The sequence below is a fragment of the Lissotriton helveticus genome, chromosome 9, assembly GCF_964261635.1.
Source record: "Lissotriton helveticus chromosome 9, aLisHel1.1, whole genome shotgun sequence".
NCBI lineage: Eukaryota > Metazoa > Chordata > Amphibia > Caudata > Salamandridae > Lissotriton > Lissotriton helveticus.
In genome coordinates this window covers 990,062,740-990,088,004 of record NC_136070.1, presented here as the reverse complement: position 1 = coordinate 990,088,004, position 25,265 = coordinate 990,062,740, and positions in this window count along the sequence as shown.

Genomic DNA, 25,265 nt, shown 5'->3' with positions numbered 1-25,265 from the left:
AGGCCACGTGCAACCAGCAGTCCAATACAAGCACAGGGAGGCAGCGTCTTCGCAGGGCTGGGACCAGTATGGTGACGATTCAGAGAATGCAGGCAAAATCCATCATGGCCTGCCATCGCCAGCTGCGCCTGCACAACCTGCAGATGGGGGAAATGGCACAGGGCTTCAAGACATTTGTAGATAGCAACAAGGAGATTGCAACATCTATTGGCCGAATGACCACTGCCATCACCCAGCTCTGCAACAGGATGGATGACCATGAGCAATGTCGTCGCAGGGATGCACGTATACAGAATAGGTCACTCAACCGCCTTGCAGCTGCGACCGCCCAGCTATGCCAACGTGGGGCAAACATGGAGGCCAGCCTCACACAGAACATGTCAGAGGTCACTAGGGGCATGGGCCGTATTACCACCGCCATGGAGACACTACTGATCTCCAACACTGTTGTGAATCCCGTCCTGGGCGAGGCTGGGGACAGCAGCAGCCGCAGCAGCCCGGCCAGCACAGTGTCAGAGCCGCGCCGGAGCAGCAGGCGCTCAGCTGAGGCTGCTGGGCATACAGAAGGGGGTGAGGCTCATCCTAGTGGGGCTGCTAAGCACAGCAAAAAATAAGACTGGCAGTGAGGGTGAGGCAACCCGGACAATGGACATTTCAACACTTCTTGTTTACCTTTTCTTTTGTTGCACATCAGTGCAGTAACGTTGATGCAACATTATTAAATTTCATTTCTGAAAACATACATTGACCTGTTTGTGCATCTGTACTCACTCAGAAATAGTTGTCTGTTATCTCCTGATGCCTGTATCTGCCGTCAGTTGGTGCAGGGACTCCAGCAGGTTGTGGTAGTGGCACAGCATTGTCATCATCAGGGTCCTCGTAGTCGGATAACTCAACCTCAGTGCCTTTCCTGACTGCAAGGTTGTGCAACATTGCACAGACAGCAATAATCTTGCAGCAGGTGATGGGGGTATATTGCCTTGCACCTCCGCTCTTGTGCAGACATCTGAACCTGCTCTTCCAGATGCCAAAGGTCCTTTCCACTACATTCCTCGTGCTTTTGTGGGCACGGTTGTACCTCCTTTGGCTGGGTGTTGAGGGGTTGAGGTAGGGGGTGAGAATGAACGAGCGTAGGGCATATGCACTGTCGCCTAGAAGGAAAAGGGGTAACATTACTCACATGCATACATGTACTTCACACTGCAATTTTGGTTATGGGGGTCTGACACTGTGTCTTACCTAGGAGGTATCCTTCACCAAAATCCCCTGCCATCAGCCGTGCATAGATTCCGCTACTCTGGAAGATATAGGAGTCGTGGGTACTCCCCGGAAACTTTGCAACCAGGTCAGTGATGACACACTTAGCATTGCATATCACCTGCACATTTATGGTGTGCCGTGACTTCCGATTGCGGTATACGTATTCCGTGTCAGAAGGGGGCAAATCGGAATGTGTGTGCCATCTATGCAGCCAATGATGTGGGGGAATCTTTCCATCTGATAGAATTCAGCTTTTGTCTGTGCCAGTTCTGCATGGGTGGAAGGGAAGGAAATGTAGTGGTCCATCCTCTGAATCATGGCATCAAGGAACTTGTGGAAGAACCTTGACAGGCTGCTCTGGGTCACCCCTCCTGCCACAGCAACTACACTTTGATAGCTGCCAGACGCCAGCAGGTGTAGGCAGCATAGCACCTGCACCTGCACAGGGATTGCGTGTGCCCTTGGGGTGGGGTGCTGCAACAGGGGTTGGAGGTCCCTAATGAGGTCTCTGATGGTCTCTGCCTCCAGCCTGTACCTCTGTAGGATCTCTGGATCTGTCAGCATGCACAGGGTGATCCGCTGTCTATACACCTGCTCCTGTCTCAGCCATTCCCTCTCTCCTTCCTGCTGTAGCCGTAGCCGTCTTGCTATGACATAGAAAGCTGCCATGTTGCAAGTAGAACTGCATTTTGGGTCCTTTTTTATAGGTTGCACCTGGTTACCACCTGATTCCAATCCATGGTAAATTCCGACTCTGAAATACCGAATTTGAAGCAAATTCGGTATTTCAGTGCTTACCTACATCTCATTCTTCAGCTTTTCGCATCGAATCGGATTATCACCGATTCGGTATTTATACCGAATCGGCGATTTTACCGATTCGGAAAGTCACCGAGTCGGTAGAATTCCGAATCGGAAAAAAGTAGGAATCTGAAAAATCTCCGATTAGGTATTCTACCGAATCGGAGATTTTTCAGATTCCTACTTTTTTCCGATTCGGGATTCTACAGACTCGGTGACTTTCCGAATCGGTAAAATCGCCGATTTTGCCGGATTTCGGCCTCCTACATCCCGTTGTCTCTATTCCGATCGGTAACGGCCGAAAATACCGATTTTCGGCCGTTACCGACCGACCTACATCGGGCCCTTGGTCATGTTCAAACATGGTCAGTCTCAATTACGTTCTATCATGCTATTAGGCTGGATGCTACAAAACTTGCATGCAGGCTATGTGCCTTGGCGTTTAATCAACACTACGTCACTGTTTTCAGAATTCAATCTCAGTGATAAACAGATCAAACTGGCACAAAGAGGAGCAGACTATACGGTGCTGAGCATAGAAAAACTGGAAAAATTACCATTCACAGTGGCAGAAAAAACAGCTACTGAGTGGATCATACATGGTAAAATTACTCTGCCTGTTACAATTTTCCATTTTCAGTATTGCCTAAAACATATACCAGCGGGCAAATATGAAATGTTGGTAAAGAATACATCAAGACATCCTGGGATTTACCATACACACACAGATGTTGAAGTGGGGGACGTGAAGTGTTTCTTAGCGGTTCTAACTGTGAAAACGCACTAAGCAGTTCTCTCCTTTGTCAGGGTATTAATTTACACGGGGCCTGCGAGGGTTCCACTACAAACTTATCCTGTCACCTGCAAGGTTCATCAGCTGCAGTGATTAATCCAATTTTTGGACTACTTTCTAATGGAAGTGACCTCATGTTTAATGATCACAGCTGCTGTGGCATGTTGCCAGGTATCCCATATCTAGTGACTGTTTCATCTAGGGTCACTTGCTGTATGCAAGTATTGTTTTCGCAAACCAAGACAGCCAGGGATTCGCCTCCATGGCCTTCACTGAACATCTCTTCTATACAAATTGATACTTTAAGCAAAATGAAAGCCATTCTTTTACAACAAACTGTTCCACTGACCTCGGCCAAAGAAACCTATGATCTACAAGTCGCAAGGACTTCTGCCGAGATACATGCCCTCCCAACATCCTATACATTTCTCAAAAATGTTGGAACGTATCTTAAACATGTCTGATACGAGCGGTATTATACATGTATTTAACACTGTGTGTTCAGGACTGTTAGCACTTTTTCAAGCAATCAATCAATCAATTAGAGTACTTGCAAAGCACGCTACTTACCCGTGAGGGTCTCAAGGCGCTGAGGGGAGGGGGGTGCTCCTACTGTTCGAAGAGCCAGGTCTTGAGGACTCTTCTGAAGGCGAGTAGGTCTTGGGTCTGCCGTATGTGGGTAGGGAGGGTGTTCCAGGTCTTGGCGGCGAGGTAGGAGAAGGATCTGCTGCCGTAGGTCATACATTGGATGCGGGGGACAGCGGCGAGAGCGAGGCTGGCGGAACCGAGCTGGCGGGTGGTGTCGTGATTGTCAGTAGCACAAGAATATATAAATCACCACTAACCTTTCTCTTAAGGCCAGCAGAGGCGATGACTGATGTCCCCCCAATTCCCTTTAACGCAACCTCCAGCAGAGGAACAGATCCTGCTGCGTGAGATTGAGCCCAGGGGAAAAGGGAAGTGGATAAAATAACAAACTAGCTGAGAGGTCTGTGATCCCTTCAAGGTCTGGTCTGGGGAACAGCACGGCCACGGTAGGGATGTATGTACTGCAGGACAGAAAGACAAGAAAACTGGAATGAGATAATCACTCTCTGGTTTCATCTATGACTAAAATCAATACTTCTCACTCTCACTCACCAGATCTCAACAGCTAATGTCAGGGTATAAATATTCTTAATGAAAACTGTAGTTCAGAACAGATGCAGCAGTAATAAAAATAATCAATCCCTCCAAGGAAAATAATGTACCAATTCTTTGTTGTTTGTTATAGATGTCACAACACAAATTATTTGGCTGCTGAAGAGAATCCTTAATGAGGAAGTAGTAATGTTAATCAATTAACATATATAAGAAATGTACAAACAAGGTTGCCTAGAAGATTCCTGGAAATAGAACGCTAATGATGATGACAGGATGTGATTGCCTAAACAGTTAACGCTGTAGCAAGAAGCGTCCTGATAAATGCGAGGCAACTGAATCATCAAAAACGGGCGATTTAATCTCGCCTAGAGGTCCCAAAACGAACATCAAAACCAAGGAAAATGCTTCGCCAGTAAGCGTCTGTCGCGGGGCAGTAGACGGGAAAACACCCATCTCTGCACATGAGCCACAGAACAGAGAGACGCGTCCCAGCGCGTTCGGTGTTTCCGCAGCTCACAGGGAAAGTAAACTAAATGCATTGTTGTGTAGGAAGGAGGCGAGCCTGCGCTCCTTCCTAAGTACCTGGTACCAGATGAGGCAAACTCCAGGGGGGCTTCCTCAAACATGTGCGGATACGAAGGAACAGGAAACTCCGGCTGCAGTCTTCACGCTGGAATCTGGCGGGGGGACACCATCCGCCACTCCGATTCAGAAGGAAGATTGTCAAGCACTTTCCCATTACAGAAGCGGTGCTTATAGCGGGACCACCCTTGTCTCAGCTGTACACGCCCCATGGCCTGCTGGTAAGTGTAGTTCTGGCGGCCCTTATGCTCTCTAGCTCGGGGAAATAGCCTATGAATTGTAGTATGCGGGCAGGAAATCGCTACAGGTGGGGGTGTAGAAGCTGAGTCTGCTGTTCAGGTAGGCTGGTCCGGCGTTGTGGAGTGCTTTGTGTGCGTGGGTGAGGAACTTGAAGGTGATCTTCTTGTCGACCGGGAGCCAGTGTAGGTCGCTCAGGTGGGGGGTGATGTGGCTGCTGCGGGGGACGTTGACGATCAGTCGGGCGGAGGTGTTTTGGCTGGGATTCCTTCGTAGAGTGCGTTGCCATAGTCCAGTCTGCTGCTGACGAGGACCTGTGTCACCGTTCTTCTTGTTTCGGTCGGGATCCACTTGTAGATCCTGCGAAGCATGCGGATGGTGTTGTAGCAGGAGGAGGAGACGGCGTTGACCTGCTTGGACATGGAGAGGGAGGAGTCAAGGACGAATCCTAGGTTGCGTGCATGGTCGGTGGGTGTTGGTGCTGTTCCCAGCGTGGTTTGCCACCAGGAGTCGTCCCAGGCTGAGGGGGTGGGTCCGAGGATGAGGACCTCTGTCTTGTCCGAGTTCAGCTTCAGACAGCTGCTCCTCATCCAGTCGGCGACGACCTTCATTCCCTCGTGGAGGTTGGGTTTGGCGGTGTGTGGGTCCTTGGTGAGGGGGAGGATGAGCTGGGTGTCGTCGGCGTAGGAGATGATGTTGAGGTTGTGGTGGCGGGCCACTTGTGCAAGGGGGGCCATGTAGATGTGGAACAGCGTCGGGCTGAGGGATGAGCCCTGGGGGACGCCGCAGATGATGTCGGTAGCTTCGGATCGGAAGGGTGGAAGGCGGACTCTCTGGGTTCTGCCTGAGAGGAAGGATGTGGTCCAGTCAAGGGCCTTCTCTTGGATTCCCGCTTCTAGGAGGTGTGTCTGTAGAGTGCGATGGCAGAACGTGTCGGATGTGGCTGACAGGTCTAAGAGGATGGGGGCTGATGTTTTGCCGTTGTCTAGTTGGCGCCTGATGTCATCTGTGGCGGCGATGAGGGCTGTCTCCTTGCTGTGGTTGCATCTAAATCCGGACTGGGACGGGTCCAAGATGTTGTTGTCTTCCAGGTGGCGGGCCAATTGCATGTTGACTATTTTCTCGATGATCTTTGCTGGGAACGGGAGCAGGGAGATGGGCCGGAAGTTCTTGAGGTCCTTGGGGTCCACTTTGGGCTTCTTGAGGAGGGCGTTGATTTCAGCGTGCTTCCAGCTTTCTGGGAAAGTCGCTGTTTCGAAGGAGATGTTGATGACCTTCCGTAGTTGGGGTGCGATGGCAGCGTCTGCTTTGTTGAATATGTGGTGTGGGCACGGGTCTGACGGCGTTCCTGAGTGGATGGAGTTCATGACCTTGCGAGTCTCGACGTCGTTGACGTTGGACCAGGAGGTCAGGCGGTTGGCGCTGGTGGTGTTGACAGGGGAGCTGGAGTCTGGCGTGGTCGAGCGGTCGTGGTGTTGAAGCTGTCGTGGATGTCAGCGATCGTGCGGTGGAAGAAGATGGCTAGTGAGTCGCACAGTTCTTGTGAGGGCGGGATGTCGTTGGCATTGGGGCTGGGGTTGGAGAGTTCCTTTACGATGCTGAAGAGCTCTTTGCTGTTGTGTGCGTTGTTATCCAAGCGGTCTTTGAAGGGGGATCTCTTGACTAATCTGATGAGGTGGTGATGTCTGCGGGTGGCGTCCTTGTGGGCTGCCTGGTTGTCCGGTGTGCGTTCGTGGAGCCATATCTTCTCCAGTTTCCGGCATGCGCATTTGGAGGTCTGGAGCTCATCAGTGAACCAGGTGGCTCTATTGCTGGCGTGGCTATTGGAGGGTTTTTTGAGTGGGGCGAGGGTGTTGGCGCTGTCATCGATCCACTGTCTAAGGTTGCGGGCTGCGGCGTCTGGGTTGGTGGGTGGGTTCTGGGCGAGGGTGGTGATCAGCTGGTCTTCAGTGACTTTGCTCCAGCAGCGGCGAGGCAACTGTTGGGTGCAGTGGTGCGTGGTTGGTTTCTTGAAGGTGAAATGGATGCAGTGGTGGTCGGTCCAGTGGAGTTCAGTGCTGTGGTCGAAGGTGACGTGGGAGCCTGTGGAGAAGACGGGGTCCAGCGTGTGGCCGGTGGCGTGGGTGAGTGTGGTGACAAGTTGTCTGAGGTCGAGGTTGGCGAGGTTGTCAATCAGGGTGGCGGAGTTGGTGTCGTTGTTGTTCTCGAGGTGGAAGTTCAAGTCCCCGAGGAAGATGTAGTCTGTGGAGGCGATTGCGTGGGTGCAGACGAGGTCCGCGAATACTTCCCAACTTCGTGCACTCTGTGTTTGGCGGACTGCCACTACTTTTTGGACACATTGCTGGGATCCTGTTTTTGCTCCAACTGTTTTACGATATGGCAAGCCAAATCACCAACGCCACTCCAAACACCATAGAGAGAGCTCTATTGAAGATGAAGTGTGGGGAGCGCATCGTCCAAATTCTAGGTTTATCTCGTCTACGAGAATTAAATACCACATGGTTTCTGTCATTCAGACCAATCTGGCAAGATTGCATCTTACCTGTTTGACAATGTCTGCTTTGCGGTGAAGAATGCGTGCTAGACATCTATCTAACACTCCCATCAGTCATGCCTACGGATATCGATACTCTGCTGGACCCGGTAACGGCCCATGCTCTGTGTTGTCCCCAGCGGCTACCAATCCTCTGGCATTCATTGAGATCTCACAGACTCAAATTGCTACTGCTGAGGTACGAGAGGAAACAACAGGCACGCATGCTACATCTGATACGAACATTGCTGATGCAACCAATGCTGAAGGCGATGCTTCTCATCTATGTGTGGTTAGTCTTCTAAACGAGGTTATCCAACTTTCACCTACAATGGTAGATGACTTTTTATCTACAGACATAGAAGATTTCATGTTTTCTCCAAGTCCTAACAATGACTTTTGATTTTGGCACACAGTGTTCTGAGAGACATTGAATTTGACCTTCATTTTTTTCAAAAAAAAGGGACTAACTGTGGAACTTTTTCCTATGATTAATTTTTTTTCTCCAAATTTGTATTTTTCATTTTTTGGCACAAGTAATCTGCTTATAGTCAAACTATTCATAGAGAATAATAATTCTTTGAATACTCCCAGAGACAATATATGACATTGTCCACACCAACATGATTATGTAATCTGAAATGAAATGGTTTCAGCCCTTTTTCGTCTGTATTTACGAGCCATTTGATCAATGTATATATATATATATATGTATATTCATTCAATTAGCATTCATTGCCAACATATGCTTGGAATGAAACATTGCTTTAATATGTACAGCACCATTGTATTTTATGCATCGCAGCAGTTTTAAATTCATTTTTTAGAATGTATTTTTAGACATGTTCTTAGCCATCCATATGTAGCTATGTCATAGATATGTTTAACATGTTTAGAATTTAGTAATGTAGTTCATTCCAAAGTGGAGTGGGTGTTGTGTGTTTCATTTTAGATTCCGTATGAATTTCCCAAATTATGCCCTTATATAGGTACAATTCACATTGCCCTTATTTAGGCATAGAAATCCAGCCCTTATTTAGACATTGCTCATGCTAACCAAATACATGCATGGCCACCTACATCCGTTCATCTACGTCACAACGAGTTCTTGGAAAACCAGGCTCTTAAGCCTTTAGGACTTCCCCTTGCTTGTATATTGATTTCTTCAAGAACTCATTTATTATGCATGAACATCTATTCCTTAGGAGTTCATTCATGATGTTCTTATGCCCGACTTTTATGTCAATACTGGCATTCCTAAACACCTTCAAGGTATAAATATACCTTCACATGCCATGGCAAACCACAGTTCGGTCCACGGTTCGACTGCCTACTTGCACGACGCGGCTCGCCAAGGCAAGTTCGTAAGGAAGTCAAGTCCCCAACTGACGCACTGACCAAACACTGCCATCCTCCTTGCCGAGAATCCAGCTCCAGTGTTTCTGACTCCCTTGCGGGTGTTAGAGATCGAGACCCGGGAAAGAGATTACAACCTCTCTCATTCTAAGGTATGGAGGAGACTAGAACCTAGAGGGACTCTTAGCAACTATAGATAAACTAGACTATAGCTAAACATCACCTACTTCTTCCCTCATACTACACTTAGGTTAGGTACACTGGGGTAGGATTATTTCAGAAGCACCAGATGAGTATTTTAGCCTGTGTTATTTCTGTATGTATTCTTATGAATATATGTCATAGCTACAGACCATGCTATTGCAGTATTATTTAATCCTACTGCTAACGCGGTACATATTATACTTCGCATTCTGTCTTACGATTGTAGCAGCTCATATCTCTTGCATGTGAAATAAGTCTTTTCAATAAACCCTTTTTATTGAAACACCCGTCTATCTATTTCTGTTCAACTCTGTAGAAACGAAGCATGCACGATTGACTGAGTGAAACGGTTATCCATTGTTTCCATGATTCTGAGATTGTTCCGACTCTAAGGGAAACAAAGTTTTCATGTTGATGCGGTTGTCAGAAACGAATCCCTTCTTGTTCATTCAAGAAGTTTCTAGTGACCTCTGAGTTAGATGGCACACACAAGTAATTAAGTTTAATGTACTTGATAGCAGACATACTGCCCTCAGTCCTATGTCAAAACTGTAGTGTATATTATTCCAATGTGCAGAGCCTATCAGGGATATAGGAACTACACTACAGTTCTGCCCTCTGCATCATCATCATCCACTGTCCGCCGATGCACTCTGCGACACTCACCTTGGACCTCGTCATTGACTTCCATATTCTGTTTGATTCCCAATGACACAGCAATCAGACTGCGGACTGAACTCTTCCTCTTCCTTTGGACTTGTCATTCCCTGAATGACTCTGGCTGGCCCTCCATGGGCCAACATTGTAATGTGGGGTGTGCATAGCTCTGTACTGCTCCAGATGCAACACTCCATGGAGTGTGCATTAAACATTCATAATCACACAGATGTGTCATGGCTATGACCTTTCAAGTGTGAAAGTATGGATGAATGTTGGCTCAGTGAATTCCTCTTACGTCCATGTGGCTCATGTCGTTGAACTTGGTTCACAGGGTGACACATTGCCGAATGCACTCTGGGTGGCGTATACAATACAACAACGATACACGCATTTGTTAATTCCTTGTCCGGCCCAGTATGGAACCACGCCCATTGTTCAAACCCTTACGCTGGACTGGCATATTCCAGGCCAGCCCACTCCGCTCATGCTCACAGGGGACGACAACAACGCTACAAGTTCCAGGTCTTCTTTGTAGTGATCTGCAGATCACAGGTCTAGTTGTCAGCATGCCACAGCCACTCCCTCATGACTGGTTTACACTCACATCACACCCATCTAGCACACGAGTCACAGGATATGTGACCCTGCCAATAAAAAGGGCCGGGCGCACATACTCAATGCCATTTCCACTGTCTATCTGGGTGTATTTGTGTGGTGTTAATGCAGGCATGAGGGACTCAGGCCCTGCAACATCACATTCCCCATGGCCGGAGGTGACATGATGTTTTCCGCACCACAATACTCAATCAGAGAGGGTCCATGACTTGCGGGCACAGACTCGGTGGCATCGGATACACTGCGGCTGGCACAGGCACACCGCCACAGGATGGTGACTTTTGGTGCACTGAGGTAGGGGCACCTTAAGTGCTGAGCAGGTGTGCAGCCTGCGATGATGCCCCGTCCTGGCTGCTCAGTATTTGTGTGCCCTGCTGGACCGCAGTGTAGGCCAGAGCCAGCGTGCAGCGCGGGTCTACCACCACTAGGCATTGGCTTCCGGATCACAGAGTTAGTGGCACCTCAAGAGCTGAGCGGGTGTGTAGCCTGCGATGATGCCGGGTGCACTGGTATGTCCTCTGCCCTGGTGAAATCAAGACCCAGAATCAAGTGTGTGACCTGGAGGGTCACGGAGCGGGGCTACATGATGCGGAGGGTGCAATGTCCGCAGGCCCCGGACTTGGGGCCTGCACCGGCACGTGGTGGGCCCTCATTGCGACATGCCGGTGGCGGAAGGTGAGCAGTGAGGCCTGGGTGTGCAGGGGCTGGCATGCACGGCTGGGCGGTGGGAGGGGCTGGAGTGCAGCTGCCTTTGTGCGCAGGGGCGGGCATGCACCACTGGGAGGCGGGAGGGACTGGAATGCAGCTGCCTGGGTGCGCAGGGGTGGGCATGCACCGCTGGCCGGTGGGAAGGGCTGGGGTGCAGCTGCCTGGGTGCGCAGGGGCAGGCATGCACCGCTTGGGGGCAGGAGGGACTTGGATGCAGCTGCCTGGGTGCGCAGGGGCGGGCATGCACCCCTGGGCACCAGGAGCGGGTTTGAGTGCTGCTGCCTGGGTGCGCAGGGCAGACAGGTGATGATTTTGCGAGCAATTGTATGCACTTTGCCATTCTTGTATCTGGACTCTGTATCAGAAGAGGGATCTATTTCAGATGAGGGACCTGGTGAACTGCACTGCATACCGGCACGTGGTTGGAGACACACCGGTGGCAGCAGGTGAGCAGTGAGGCCTGGGTGTGCAGTGTGGGCACTCTCTCTCCCTCTCCTCTTTGCTCTGAGTCACTCTCTCCCCCTCTCTTTCTGTCTTCCTTTCTCTCTCCCTCTCTTTCCATCTTCCTCTCTCTCTCCCTCTCTTTCTGACTTTCTCTCTCTCTCTCCCTCTTTCCGTCTTCCTCTCTCTATCCCTCTCTTTCCGTCCTCCTCTCTCTCTCCCTCTATTTCTCTGTATCTTTCCCTCTCCTTCACTCTCTCTGTCCTTTGATGGCCACATGACACACCTTCTCACCTGGATTTTTATCTTGCAGGCTGTGTCCTATAGATTGTTCTGAGGAGAGCCACCATGAGCCATCATTGATGTTCATTTGAGTTATTTGGAATAATTGTTTTGTGGTTCTTCTAAGGTGATTGTGTGATGCACCTTTTTGTGATGACACATGCATGTTACATGTGATCGTGCAACATCATTCTGATTTTTTTGTACATGATTTCGTGGAGTTGATGTGACATGTCTTTGCCCGGGGGGGGGGGGGGGAGACCGGGGGAGGCGGGTTCCAGGGAGTGGTAGTGGTGGGTGTTGTGGCCCTGTTGGGGCTCCCAGCTGCATGATCAGTGGCTCCATGGCATCTGTTGCCCTTCAGGTGTAGCTCTGGGCTGGGCTCCCTTTTGTGGAGCAGGCTGACTTTACACCAGGTCAGAGCTGGTGTTGATTTCCTGCTGCTAATGCACCTTATTGTATGTTTTGTGATCTTATCGCCAATCTGGTTAGTTGTTGAGAATGTTGCGGAGTGGTGTTTTCGTGGCTTTTTGCAAGGGAACGCCTACTCTGCATCTCATTAGCGTTAGTTGCCAGGGTCATCTGTGGCGATGTTTTTTGCGGCTCCTATCGCAGGTAAACTGGTGATATGGGCTGTTAACACCAGCTTGTGAGTGGGGCAATAAATGTATCGCCACTTTGGCCGCTATAAAGTGCCATTAACTCGGTGATAACTCCTTGAGAATATGCCCCTAAATCTTCCAAAAATGTACTCCTACCCTAATGTTCAAGCGCCTCATCCAATATCTGTACGGCTCCTTTGTTACTAAGTGTGGACAGAAAATAAAGTGTTTTCCAAATGTGGGACAGGCTTTGACCTTATAATTGTGTCTCAAACTGCAGATTGAAGAAAAACTTCAAATAAGTATGTTCATAATTACATTTTATTTTCTCACAATAACACATTTAACATTTCAGGCATTGCAGTTGCGTGTGGTGTTTCCTCTAAAACCACATTCTGATAAGTACATTGGAAAATTATACTGTTTTTCGAAAACTTATGAAGCAGCTGTGATAGCCTCAGCCATATTATAAAAAGTTATCTGTAATTTTGTTTCTGTAATGCTCTCCGTGCAAGGCAGCTTTCTGCATAGTTCCTAGGTTTCTGTAGTCTGATTCAGCTTGGGATAATGCTGTAATGGTATTATCATTCCAGCAAAGGTCTCATACCCTTATGAGCTCCAACTGCACCCCAAAAGAACGAAAGTCCCATATTCTGAATTGGTGAGATAGTCACTCGGCCATCTCACCAACATCCCTGCATTTCAGGATCCATTCCCTTAAATGTTCAAACCTCTTTTTTAAATAATCTTGAATCGTACCTCAGGGGTCCTGCCTTTGTTGAACTCTCTTTTGCTATCCAGCTAGGTTTTCCCTATACAAGTCCCATACTTACCTTTATTTCTTTCAATTTTACGCCACCACCACCCCCAATTCTTTTTCTCTTTCTACCGGTTAGTTATGGGCAAGTCACCAAATTCGAGGCGTGGGTCTAGCTCGACCCTAAGAACCAAAGCACCAGCCAAGCCCTTGAAAGACACATCATGGCTGCTAGAAATATTTTTATTCTGCATTAAATTACAATTTACAATCCCTGGTTAGGGATTGAAAAAGGAACATTTTGTATTTTATTCAAGCTAATACCACCTTACAGAAGCTCTACCCAGCCTCCTGTTGGGGGAAGAGGGCATCACCTGGCTCATCTGTGCCTCATCTCTCCATTTGGCCCTCAGAGTTTAACCAGAACTACAACTTTTGCCTGAAGCTGGCTCGGGCCTGCATTGTCCACTTATGCTATGACAGTGCTTCGCACTTGAAGTCCAAATTCCACCTGCCTGCATTGTCCACCTGTGCTATGACAATGCTTCGCACTTGAAGTCCAAATTCCGCCTGTCATATTTTGTTTCTCTCGACCGCTCGTTCTACGAGGTCCACCTGTCCCTCTCTTCCCCATTATCAATAGTTTTTCTTTGCATGGTGTTTTCTGACACGTTGTACAGTGTACAGAGTGTGAGAAGTTAGCCTGGCATAGGATGTCCACTAGTTCTAGTGGGCACCTTGCACCAGTCTAATCGACCCTTATTGATGGTGGTTGTAAAGTCAACCTTACAGAAAGCTATCCTAGGGGTAGCAGTGACGAGCAGTCTTCAGGCTAAGACTTCAGAGAGCGAATTAAGCGAGTTGTTTTACCAATTATAATCCGTTGAGTACCAAATAAAAGCACACCACACAAGGTATATATCAAATATATATGTATTTATTCTAAACGCAACCCCTCTGCACTCTTTATGAGGTCAGAGGTAAAAGTACAACACAAGTTACTTAATTAGCATACGATAAGTTGCACAGAATACGTTTTGCCCTAGGGGCCTCACAAACCATATACTAAAATAGTGGTATAAGAACCATGTGAGAATTAGAAAGCAGACCTGGGGCCTGTGGAATCGCTGGGGCTACTCTAAACAACCAAAGGTTAGGATGTAGGAGGCCCATGGGAGACGCGTGCAGTGACTAAACACAGCCACGGGTTACTATTGACTTTCTATGGGAAACAAACAAGTTACAAATGTACAATTTAAGAACACTTCTAAATAAACTACAATGGAACCCTTTTGGACTTAGACACTAGGAGGGCCAATACCCTCGAGACTACCAGAGTACTCACCCACCCACGGAAGCCGGGTGCATAAGACTCTTTTGGTGTTGGGTTTCGTCATCGATTTCAGTGGAGATCTGCAAAGAAGTGCTGCAGGCGACCAGAGGAAAAGTGTCCGGGTGGATCCAAGGGTGGATCAAAGATCTGTAGAACCTGAAAGCAGAAGGGACAGAGACTGGGCCACTTGCCAGTGACCAGGGCAGCGATAGGAAGATGCCACCAGATGTCAGGTGATTTCAGATGAGAAGGTGAAGTTTGTCTCTTCAGCCACGAGGACCAGGAGGCGTCGATGACAACCAGGAGCTGGATTCGAGCTGTCCCACAAAGGATCTAGTTGACTGCCATGTCGGTATCCGGATTGGACCCAACAAGCCTTGGCAAACGCAATCCATACAGGATGTCGAGATTGGCTTTGCAGGGAAGTTGGAGCAATCCTGGAGCAACCAGGAAAGCAAGTTAGATTCAAAGAAAAGACTTCGGGGGGCTCACTAGCCAACGGCCAAGGAACCGCAAAGACGCATCAAGCTGAAATGCAAAAGCGGGGCCCATGGGACACTCGTGGAGTGGGGGCCTCTGAGCTTCGGTGCAATTGGTGCTCGGCTCTGGGGCTTCAAGCACCCCAATGCACAACTTCGAGATACCTTGTGAAGTAGGTGCAGCTTGAAAAATGCAGGATGTCCAGGAGTTCCGGTCCCAAGTCTCTCGTGTCCGCTACGGGTCTCAGCTTTGCTGTGAACGAAGGTCGAGGTCAGAGATATTTGGAAGTCCATGTCCTGTGTCGCAGATTCTTCGGGATCCGGCGGGAGCCTCAAAAATGCAGACCAGCAAAGTTGCTGTTGGTGCCTGTTTGAAGAGGGTGGTCCACAAGGGAGATGTCTTCCATCTTCCAGTCGAAATGGAATGTCAAAGGTCCAGGATTTATGTTTCAGAGTTTCGTCCAGGGTAATCTACAGTCCCAGGGACTGGGTTCCTATACTTATACTAAGTTTAGGGGATGGACTACCTTTAAGGTCCCTCCTATGGGTGGACCTGGGAAGGGGGTGGTTACACCCCTTTCTCTTTGTCCAGTTTTGCACCAGATCTGGGACAGAGTGCCCCAACAACCAGTTTGAACTGGGAGATGCATGGAGCACCTTGTGTGTCCCAGGCAGTGTCTGGAAAGCATTCACTCAATGCAGCCCTCCCTTCCCCAATACACTAAAGCCTGTCTGGGGAGGTGCGAGCACCTCCCTGGACAGGCAACCTATTGTCCAGGCCCCCCCCTGCCGGAGTTTCGCCCAGCAGCAGGAGGGCAGACTCGTGTCTGTGGCAGCAGCATCCATTTTGTGATGCTGAGGCTCTGTTTAACTTTAACCGGGTAAACCAGTAACTACATGTCTTCTCCCTGTAGAAGGGTGGAATGCTACCACCGCCGCCAGAACTGGCGGGGGGGGGGTGTAGTATTCCAAAGTGTTTGACACCTTACACGACATGTTTTGATAAAGCCAAACCAAAGTAAGCATTAACCGCGAGGATTAAAATGCACTTAAGAGTATATGGTATGGCTATATCATAGAACAACTATAAGGAGATGGTTCCAAAAGCTGCAGAGGGGCTCAGCTCATGCTAGGGCACCCTCTCACATAAAACCAAGCACTTTGCCTCCAGGATTGTTAAGGCCTGCCACATGAGTAACTTAAAGGTGTGTATGTGTCTATATGTATATATAGATATAGGTATACTATATCTAAGTAAGGGGTGATTACACCACTTTACCCAGGTTGTGTGAACAGACCTGCGGTGTCAGTTTGGAAGGCAAACCAGGGGTGGCACAATACATGCTGCAGCCCCTGGTAAGCCTAGGGTGCACCTATGCCCTGGGTACCTAGGGTACACTATACAGGGGCTCACAAGGGTGACCCAGTTACCAATCTGGTATGTACCTAAAGTACATGGTATCAATTTAGAGAGAGAACAGCTGGACTGTGGGCCTGATTAGCAGGTCCACAGCCACACTAAAGTCGAAAAACCAGAGAATCACAGCAAAAAGTGGGGGTAACCATAGGATGCAGACCCTTCTCTCCTACATAGAGCACAGACCTCTTTCATCCACACCAGTGGTGCATATTTTCACCGATCTCAAAAGCATTAACGACCGAATCAGCCCTTGTTGTATTTAAACGTGAAACAGGTTTCTACATCATTTGCATTAACCTACTAAGCTATATCATTTGTTTGCATTTTTCCCTCCACATTCCTCCCTTCCATTTATGTGGCCCAGAAGAGCTCATCTTTTTTAAACCTCCAGGAGCCCTAATGCCACATTAGGATCCCCTCATCTATCCTGTATCCGTGCCCCTCCCCATCTTCTCTTCCACTAATAATCAATCACCCTGTTACTGGCAAGGCTATAAATACCCTGCCTCGCCGCCATTTATATATCCCATTAAATACCAACACGGGGGCTGGACAAACATTTATTGTTCAGCGCAACATGCATGTCAGCCTGCTCTCCCCGGCACATTTGCCCATGTGAGCACGGGATATTCTGTTCCTTTTGTGTGCTAACCAGTCAGCGGAAGTAAATTGATTCTTTTGCTTTTAATCCTGTGGTGAGATCTTTCGTCGTTAAGGCTGTGGACATTAACAGCAGCGATTGTCTTGTGAGCCCACGTTTGACTTTACCATTAGATGTAGCTCTCATGCAGTGGTAGAAGTGGGCGGGATCGGGAGGGCACGGCGTGCCCCTACTTTTAAAAATTCTTTCAGTCCGTTCCCCTACTTTGGTCATTCAAAAAATCGTCCTGGGACAGCAAGAATAGTCCAACTTACAAAACGATTATTCTTTCATCTTCCAGGGGCTGCTCGCACTTCTCTGTTGAACTCGAGAGGCTGCAGCAGCCCCTCCCTGAGCTCACACAGACCGAGGGCGGCCCATTGTCATTCCGATTGAGGCTGATTGAGGCTGATTAACCCTTTCGAATGACAATGCGCCGCCCTCTGCCTTTAGCATATCATGCTGAGTTGGTGATTACAGAGGAGCTTTACCTAGACAGAGGACTGTTGGGAACTTGCCACCAACTCTGCGAAACCTGCATGATTATTTTTTGGTTAAGGTGGTAAGATGTCTTTTTAAGAAGTTTGTGAGGAAAACAAACGCATGAAAAATTGTGACTTGTGTTTTTAGGCCTTAATGTCCGTGCCAACTGATCTAGTTTAAACTTGATACTCCTTGTCCAGCTCCTTGAAGATGTCCATTCCTGCAAATGTCATGAAGCAACCAGGGCCAGAAACTGTAGATCCACAGCCACACCGTGGCTTCAGCATACTCTATAGTTTTTTCCGGACAATAATTCGGGGTTTTCCTGCACAGCGGCTAATTTAACATTCCAGGCTGTTCTGTAATGTGATGTTAGTCTCTTGGTGTTTTGTCGTGATACTTGCTTATCGACTTGGATGCTTTGTGTACTTTTGCTTATTCAGGTCCTGTCATTTTTAACAGACAGCTCTGAACACGGCATTTGTGGATATACCCGTATTTTGCAGGACAAAATTGTTTGGGGTGTTGGGGAATGTTCTAGTCTGCAAAGAACTGGACATGTATTGCTCTGAACCAGAAAAGGCGACCAAGAGTTCGTTTTGACCGAGTATCTCGGAGGTTCCCAGTTTTCTACAGCAAGTTGTGGTGGTTTGAAGCGATTGTGATTTTGCATGAATGTTCTCTTGAGTGAATGTGCTCTAAAGGCATGAATTTTCGTGGAAACCCCTGCCTGTAAAGACCCGTGCTAAGGGAATCATTTGTGCACTGACCAAGTTACTTACATACATGAAGGTTGTTTACTTGCTGTCCCGTTAATAGAGGTGATGGGGCGGGAGAGGTGACCGGGCAGGAGAGGCAACAGGGATGGAGAGGTGACGGGGCAGGAGAGGTGACGGGGCAGGAGAGGTGACGGAGCAGGTGAGGTGATGGGGCAGGAGAAGTGATGGGGCAGGAGAAGTGACGGGGCAGGAGCGGTGATTAGGCATGTGCAGGAGCGGTAACCGGGCAGAAGCGGTGAACAGACAGGAGCAGTGAATGGATAGGGGAAGTGAATGGATAGGGCAGTGAATGGATAGGGGCAGTGAACGGATAGGGGCAGTGAATGGATAGGGCAGTGAATGGATAGGGGCAGTGAATGGATAGGGGCAGTGAACGGATAGGGGCAGTGAACGGATAGGGGCAGTGAATGGATAGGGGCAGTGAACGGATAGGGGCAGTGAACGGATAGCGCAGTGAATGGATAGGGGCAGTGAATAGATAGGGGCAGTGAATGGATATGGGCAGTGAATGGATAGGGGCAGTGAACGGATAGAGGCAGTGAACGGATAGGGGCAGTGAACGAATAGGGGCAGTGAACAGATAAGGGCAGTGAACGGATAAGGGCAGTGAACGGATAGGGGCAGTGAATGGATCGGGGCAGTGAATGGATAGAGGCAGTGAATGGATAGGGCAGTGAATGGATAGGGCAGTGAATGGATAGGGCAGCGAATGGATAGGGGCAGTGAACGGATAGGGGCAGTGAACAGATAGGGGCAGTGAACAGATAGGGGCAGTGAACGGATAGGGACAGTGAACGGATAGGGGCAGTGAACGGATAGGGGCAGTGAACATATAGGGGCAGTGAACGGATAGGGGCAGTGAACGGATAGGGGCAGCAGTGAATGGATAGGGGCAGCAGTGAATGGATAGGGGCAGCAGTGAATGGATAGGGGCAGTGAATGGATAGGGCAGTGAATGGATAGGGCAGTGAATGGATAGGGGCAGTGAATGGATAGCGCAGTGAATGGATAGGGGCAGTGAATGGATAGGGGCAGTGAACGGATAGGGGCAGTGAACGGATAGGGGCAGTGAACAGATAAGGGCAGTGAACGGATAAGGGCAGTGAATGGATAGGGGCAGTGAATGGATAGGGGCAGTGAACGGATAGGGGCAGTGAACGGATAGGGGCAGTGAATGGATAGGGGCAGTGAATGGATAGGGCAGTGAATGGATAGGGGCAGTGAACGGATAGGGGCAGTGAATGGATAGGGGCAGCAGTGAATGGATAGGGGCAGCAGTGAATGGATAGGGCAGTGAATGGATAGGGGCAGTGAACGGATAGGGGCAGTGAATGGATAGGAGCAGCAGTGAATGGATAGGGGCAGCAGTGAATGGATAGGGGCAGTGAATGGATTAATAGAGGTGATGGGGCGGGAGAGGTGACCGGGCAGGAGAGGCAACAGGGATGGAGAGGTGACGGGGCAGGAGAGGTGACGGGGCAGGAGAGGTGACGGAGCAGGAGAGGTGACGGAGCAGGTGAGGTGATGGGGCAGGAGAAGTGATGGGGCAGGAGAAGTGACGGGGCAGGAGCGGTGATTAGGCATGTGCAGGAGCGGTAACCGGGCAGGAGCGGTGAACAGACAGGAGCAGTGAATGGATAGGGGCAGTGAATGGATAGGGGCAGTGAATGGATATGGGCAGTGAATGGATAGGGGCAGTGAACGGATAGAGGCAGTGAACGGATAGGGGCAGTGAACGGATAGGGGCACTGAACAGATAAGGGCAGTGAACGGATAAGGGCAGTGAACGGATAGGGGCAGTGAATGGATCGGGGCAGTGAATGGATAGAGGCAGTGAATGGATAGGGCAGTGAATGGATAGGGCAGTGAATGGATAGGGCAGCGAATGGATAGGGGCAGTGAACGGATAGGGGCAGTGAACAGATAGGGGCAGTGAACAGATAGGGGCAGTGAACGGATAGGGACAGTGAACGGATAGGGGCAGTGAACGGATAGGGGCAGTGAACATATAGGGGTAGTGAACGGATAGGGGCAGTGAACGGATAGGGGCAGCAGTGAATGGATAGGGGCAGCAGTGAATGGATAGGGGCAGCAGTGAATGGATAGGGGCAGTGAATGGATAGGGCAGTGAATGGATAGGGCAGTGAATGGATAGGGGCAGTGAATGGATAGCGCAGTGAATGGATAGGGGCAGTGAATGGATAGGGGCAGTGAACGGATAGGGGCAGTGAACGGATAGGGGCAGTGAACAGATAAGGGCAGTGAACGGATAAGGGCAGTGAATGGATAGGGGCGGTGAATGGATAGGGGCACTTAATGGATAGGGGCAGTGAATGGATAGGGGCAGCAGTGAATGGATAGGGCAGTGAATGGATAGGGGCAGTGAACGGATAGGGGCAGTGAATGGATAGGGGCAGCAGTGAATGGATAGGGGCAGCAGTGAATGGATAGGGGCAGTGAATGGATTAATAGAGGTGATGGGGCGGGAGAGGTGACCGGGCAGGAGAGGCAACAGGGATGGAGAGGTGACGGGGCAGGAGAGGTGACGGGGCAGGAGAGGTGACGGAGCAGGTGAGGTGATGGGGCAGGAGAAGTGATGGGGCAGGAGAAGTGACGGGGCAGGAGCGGTGATTAGGCATGTGCAGGAGCGGTAACCGGGCAGGAGCGGTGAACAGACAGGAGCAGTGAATGGATAGGGGCAGTTAATGGATAGGGGCAGTGAATGGATAGGGGCAGTGAATGGATAGGGGCAGTGAATGGATAGGGCAGTGAATGGATAGGGGCAGTGAACGGATAGGGGCAGTGAATGGATAGGGGCAGCAGTGAATGGATAGGGGCAGCAGTGAATGGATAGGGCAGTGAATGGATAGGGGCAGTGAACGGATAGGGGCAGTGAATGGATAGGAGCAGCAGTGAATGGATAGGGGCAGCAGTGAATGGATAGGGGCAGTGAATGGATTAATAGAGGTGATGGGGCGGGAGAGGTGACCGGGCAGGAGAGGCAACAGGGATGGAGAGGTGACGGGGCAGGAGAGGTGACGGGGCAGGAGAGGTGACGGAGCAGGAGAGGTGACGGAGCAGGTGAGGTGATGGGGCAGGAGAAGTGATGGGGCAGGAGAAGTGACGGGGCAGGAGCGGTGATTAGGCATGTGCAGGAGCGGTAACCGGGCAGGAGCGGTGAACAGACAGGAGCAGTGAATGGATAGGGGCAGTGAATGGATAGGGCAGTGAATGGATAGGGCAGTGAATGGATAGGGGAAGTGAATGGATAGGGCAGTGAATGGATAGGGGCATTGAACGGATAGGGGCAGTGAATGGATAGGGCAGTGAATGGATAGGGGCAGTGAACGGATAGGGACAGTGAACGGATAGGGGCAGTGAACGGATAGGGGCAGTGAATGGATAGGGGCAGTGAACGGATAGGGGCAGTGAACGGATAGGGGCAGCGAATGGATAGGGGCAGTGAATGGATAGGGCAGTGAATGGATAGGGGCAGTGAACGGATAGGGGCAGTGAATGGATGTATTGTATTTCGATTTATATAGCGCACGAATCACCCAGGGGTCTCAAGGCGCTTGCTTAGGGAACCCGTCCTGGTATTCCCCTGTGAGATACCCCGGCAGGGTATTCACAAGGTGAAAGTCAGGCATCCCGCCGCGAGGGGCCGCAGTGGAGATTAAGCAAGCTATTGCCCAGAGTCGCAGAGTGTGACCCCGTGAGTCGAGTAGGCACCGGAGCGAGAATTGTCGAGTCCATGGAATTTTTTAGCCCGAGACCCGCCGAGGCGGGGAATCGAACCCTAGTCCACGGCTGATCTCAGCTTCCGGGTCTGCCGCCTCTAACCACTGAGCCACGCTTCCATTCACTGCTGCTGGATAGGGGCAGCAGTGAATGGATAGGGGCAGCAGTGAATGGATAGGGGCAGTGAATGGATAGGGGCAGTGAATGGATAGGGGAAGTGAACGGATAGGGGCAGTGAACGGATAGGGGCAGTGAACGGATAGGGGTAGTGAACGGATAGGGGCAGTGAATGGCTAGGGGCAGCAGTGAATGGCTAGGGGCAGCAGTGAATGGATAGGGGCAGTGAATGGATAGGGGCAGTGAATGGATAGGGGCAGTGAACGGATAGGGGCAGTAAACGGATAGGGGCAGGAGAAGTGATGGGACAGGAGAAGTGATGGGGCAGGAGTGCTGACTGGACAGGAGCGGTGACCGGGCAGGAGCGGAGACCGGGCAGGGGCGGAGACCGGGCAGGGGAAATGACAGGGAAGGAGCGGTGACGGGGTAGAAGTGACTTGTACTTATGTTCCTTGCCCATTTATTTAGATACTATTGCATGACATTCACTGATGTGTCTGCAAAGCATACCTGTTGTCCCGAATTTGTGTGCTGAATTTTAACCCCTTGTCCTGAATTTTTACACTCACCATCCTGAATTTGCGCCCATGCCATTGTTCCTGCTTATATTTCGCACGCTTTACATAAACCTGTATTCCCTATGAGTATTTGCTTTTTCCTGAATTAAACCTCAAATAAACATGTTTATCCATTGTTTGAATTAAATAACGTTATAAGCTGTAACTGGTCAGTAAAAAAGCCTAAACGTACTAAAAATGGGTATGTTTTGCAATTTCTAGCCACACCCCTGACTCCGCCCACTGATCCAATCTTCGGTTATTCCCGCCCCCTGATTCTCCACCCACAGTTCCCCTACTTTTTATTCCCCACTTCGACCACTGCTCTCATGACAGGTTCAGTGGCAACCGTGCCCGGGAGTCCACTGCGTCCCGCTTATTGCTGACTTGTATTACCCTATAGGGGGTTAGTACAACCATATGGCTGGATGGAGTGGAAGTAACAAAAACCACATGAAAGATTAAGGCGTCTTTATTGGGGCTGGCATGCAGCTGAATTTCATTATTGCAATACATGATATAAAAAGTCCGCCTTACTAGTATATTTAATTTTAAACAACCTACATTTGTGTTTTTTAAACCTACCCCTAACTTGACAATCCGCAAGCAGATGACCCAAAAATTCATCACTATCAACGGGCTGTTCCAATCACCGTGGCCCAAGCGTTGCTCCTAAATGCTCCATGTGCCAGGGTTAGGTTCCCCCGGGCGCCCTTCCGGCGCAGTACCTCAGGCTTGAGCGTGTCAACGATCCGTCCTAGGTGCAGTAAAGAAAAGCTCAGCCCCTAACCTGGCAACCGCAACAGAGACCCAATTAAGAGACGACAAGAACACCAACACATACCATAAAACCTCTCAGGGTAGATTTACGAGTTCTGGCGCATCTCTGCAAATCAGCAGGGATGCGCCAGAAAAGATGAGACATGCACTTCCCTCCCTGCGCCACCACAAATGCGCCGCCGTGGCGCAAGGATAGGGCGATGCATGTTGCATCCTGTGACGTAAGGGTGGCGCATTGCTGGAGTCGTGTCACAGGCATGATGCGGCTCCAGCAATGCTCAGGGGGGCCCTTTGCCTAACATGCTACGTCTCTTTCGACGTAGCATGGACGTAAAAGTGACTCAGTGAAATCTTGTTGATTTCACTGCATCACTTTTACGAGGCGTTCCTGCAACGGAATGGCCACCCTGCGCTGGAACGCCCACATGACGTGACACATCTCCCTAGATGCGTCACGTTGTAAATAAGGTGCAACGTGGTGCATGGTTTCAGTGGCGGCGTAAATGTGGCGCATGGGGCTTGTAAATCTGCCCCCTCAAACCTAAATATAGTGTAGAAGGCAGGTCTAGGGATCTACACACTCCCCAGGGCGACATCCCTTCTGGTAAGAGATCAAATACTCTGTGTCCTTGACCCTATCACCTTAGCCCCGCCCACTGCCTGATCCCCCTATCAGTCAGTGGTGTAACGATACTTGAAGGGGCCCGCCCTGCAAGGAACATCGCCCCCCCCCCTTCTAGACTTAATCAGGAGCTCTCGGGGCAGGGTACCACGATGAGGGGGCCCCCTGGTGCTCGGGGCACCCCCTTACTACGGGGCTGCGGTAGGGTGACCAACCGTCCGTAAATTTCACGGACTGTCCGTGATTTGGAGCACACGTCCGTTGTCCCTGATGATCCCTTTTACAGACGCCTTTTGTCAGTAATTTTGGACATTGCTGGGAGCAGCACTGTTCCCTATGAGAAGCCTCAGCTCCCTGATGGGGCCACCTCACACTCATCCTCTGAGCACAAGAGCAGCCCAACCCCACCCATTGTCATTCTGTATGCCGGCTGATTGTCACATATAGAATGACAATGGGCCAGTCTGGGCAGTTAAACCATGTGGCGGCCTCCTGCCTCGGTCTAAGGCAGGCCATTCTGTTTTAACAGTACCTAAAGAAAAATGTTGCACCTCACAAGATGGATTAAATGTACAGAGTCCAGTTCATGAAAAGAAGCCAGCGAAAGAAGTTAAAAAGAAGGGGTATAGTTCTTTTACAGTCTCATCATTTTAGAAGTTAAGCATTTTCAAAATTATATACAATGAAGCCATAATTGCTGCTTTTGTTTTTTATGCAACTAACAACCATTGACAAAGCCAATAGTCCTGGCTTGTTGTATGTGTAATGTATTATATGCTAGATGCAATGATAGAAGAAGCAGAATACCAGTCGGGCAGCACACCATGCTAAGCACAGATTTTTAGCTACTGTGTTTTAAGCCACACCCTTTTTTACATTGGAAAAGCCCTTTCGAGGAACCCCCACATTTTTCAATCCACTTAAAGCCCTGAAAACAACACCATGTCACAGTCACCTCACGTCCTGGCACTGTGCATCATGCAAGACTCATGACTTCCAAGTTTTCAAATTGCTTATGTGCAGGGGCATAGTAAACCCCCCACTGCCCCACCCCTTGCTTTAGGAACTACAGCCAGGGTGGGGTTTTTGATGGGTCCCTTCTATCTGCAACTCTGCAGACAAAGGCTCCGCTCATAATTCATGTGAAATGGTGAGTGAGTAAGTGAAGAGAAGGGTACATGGCTGGAGGTATGAGTGAATGGGTGAATGTAAGGGTGAATGGATGGATAATGAGAGAAAGGATGGATGGATGAGTGAGTGGAAGGATGGATGAGAGAAAGGGTTAATACATAGATATATGGGTGGAATGATGGATGATGGATGTATGGGTAAAAGGGCGG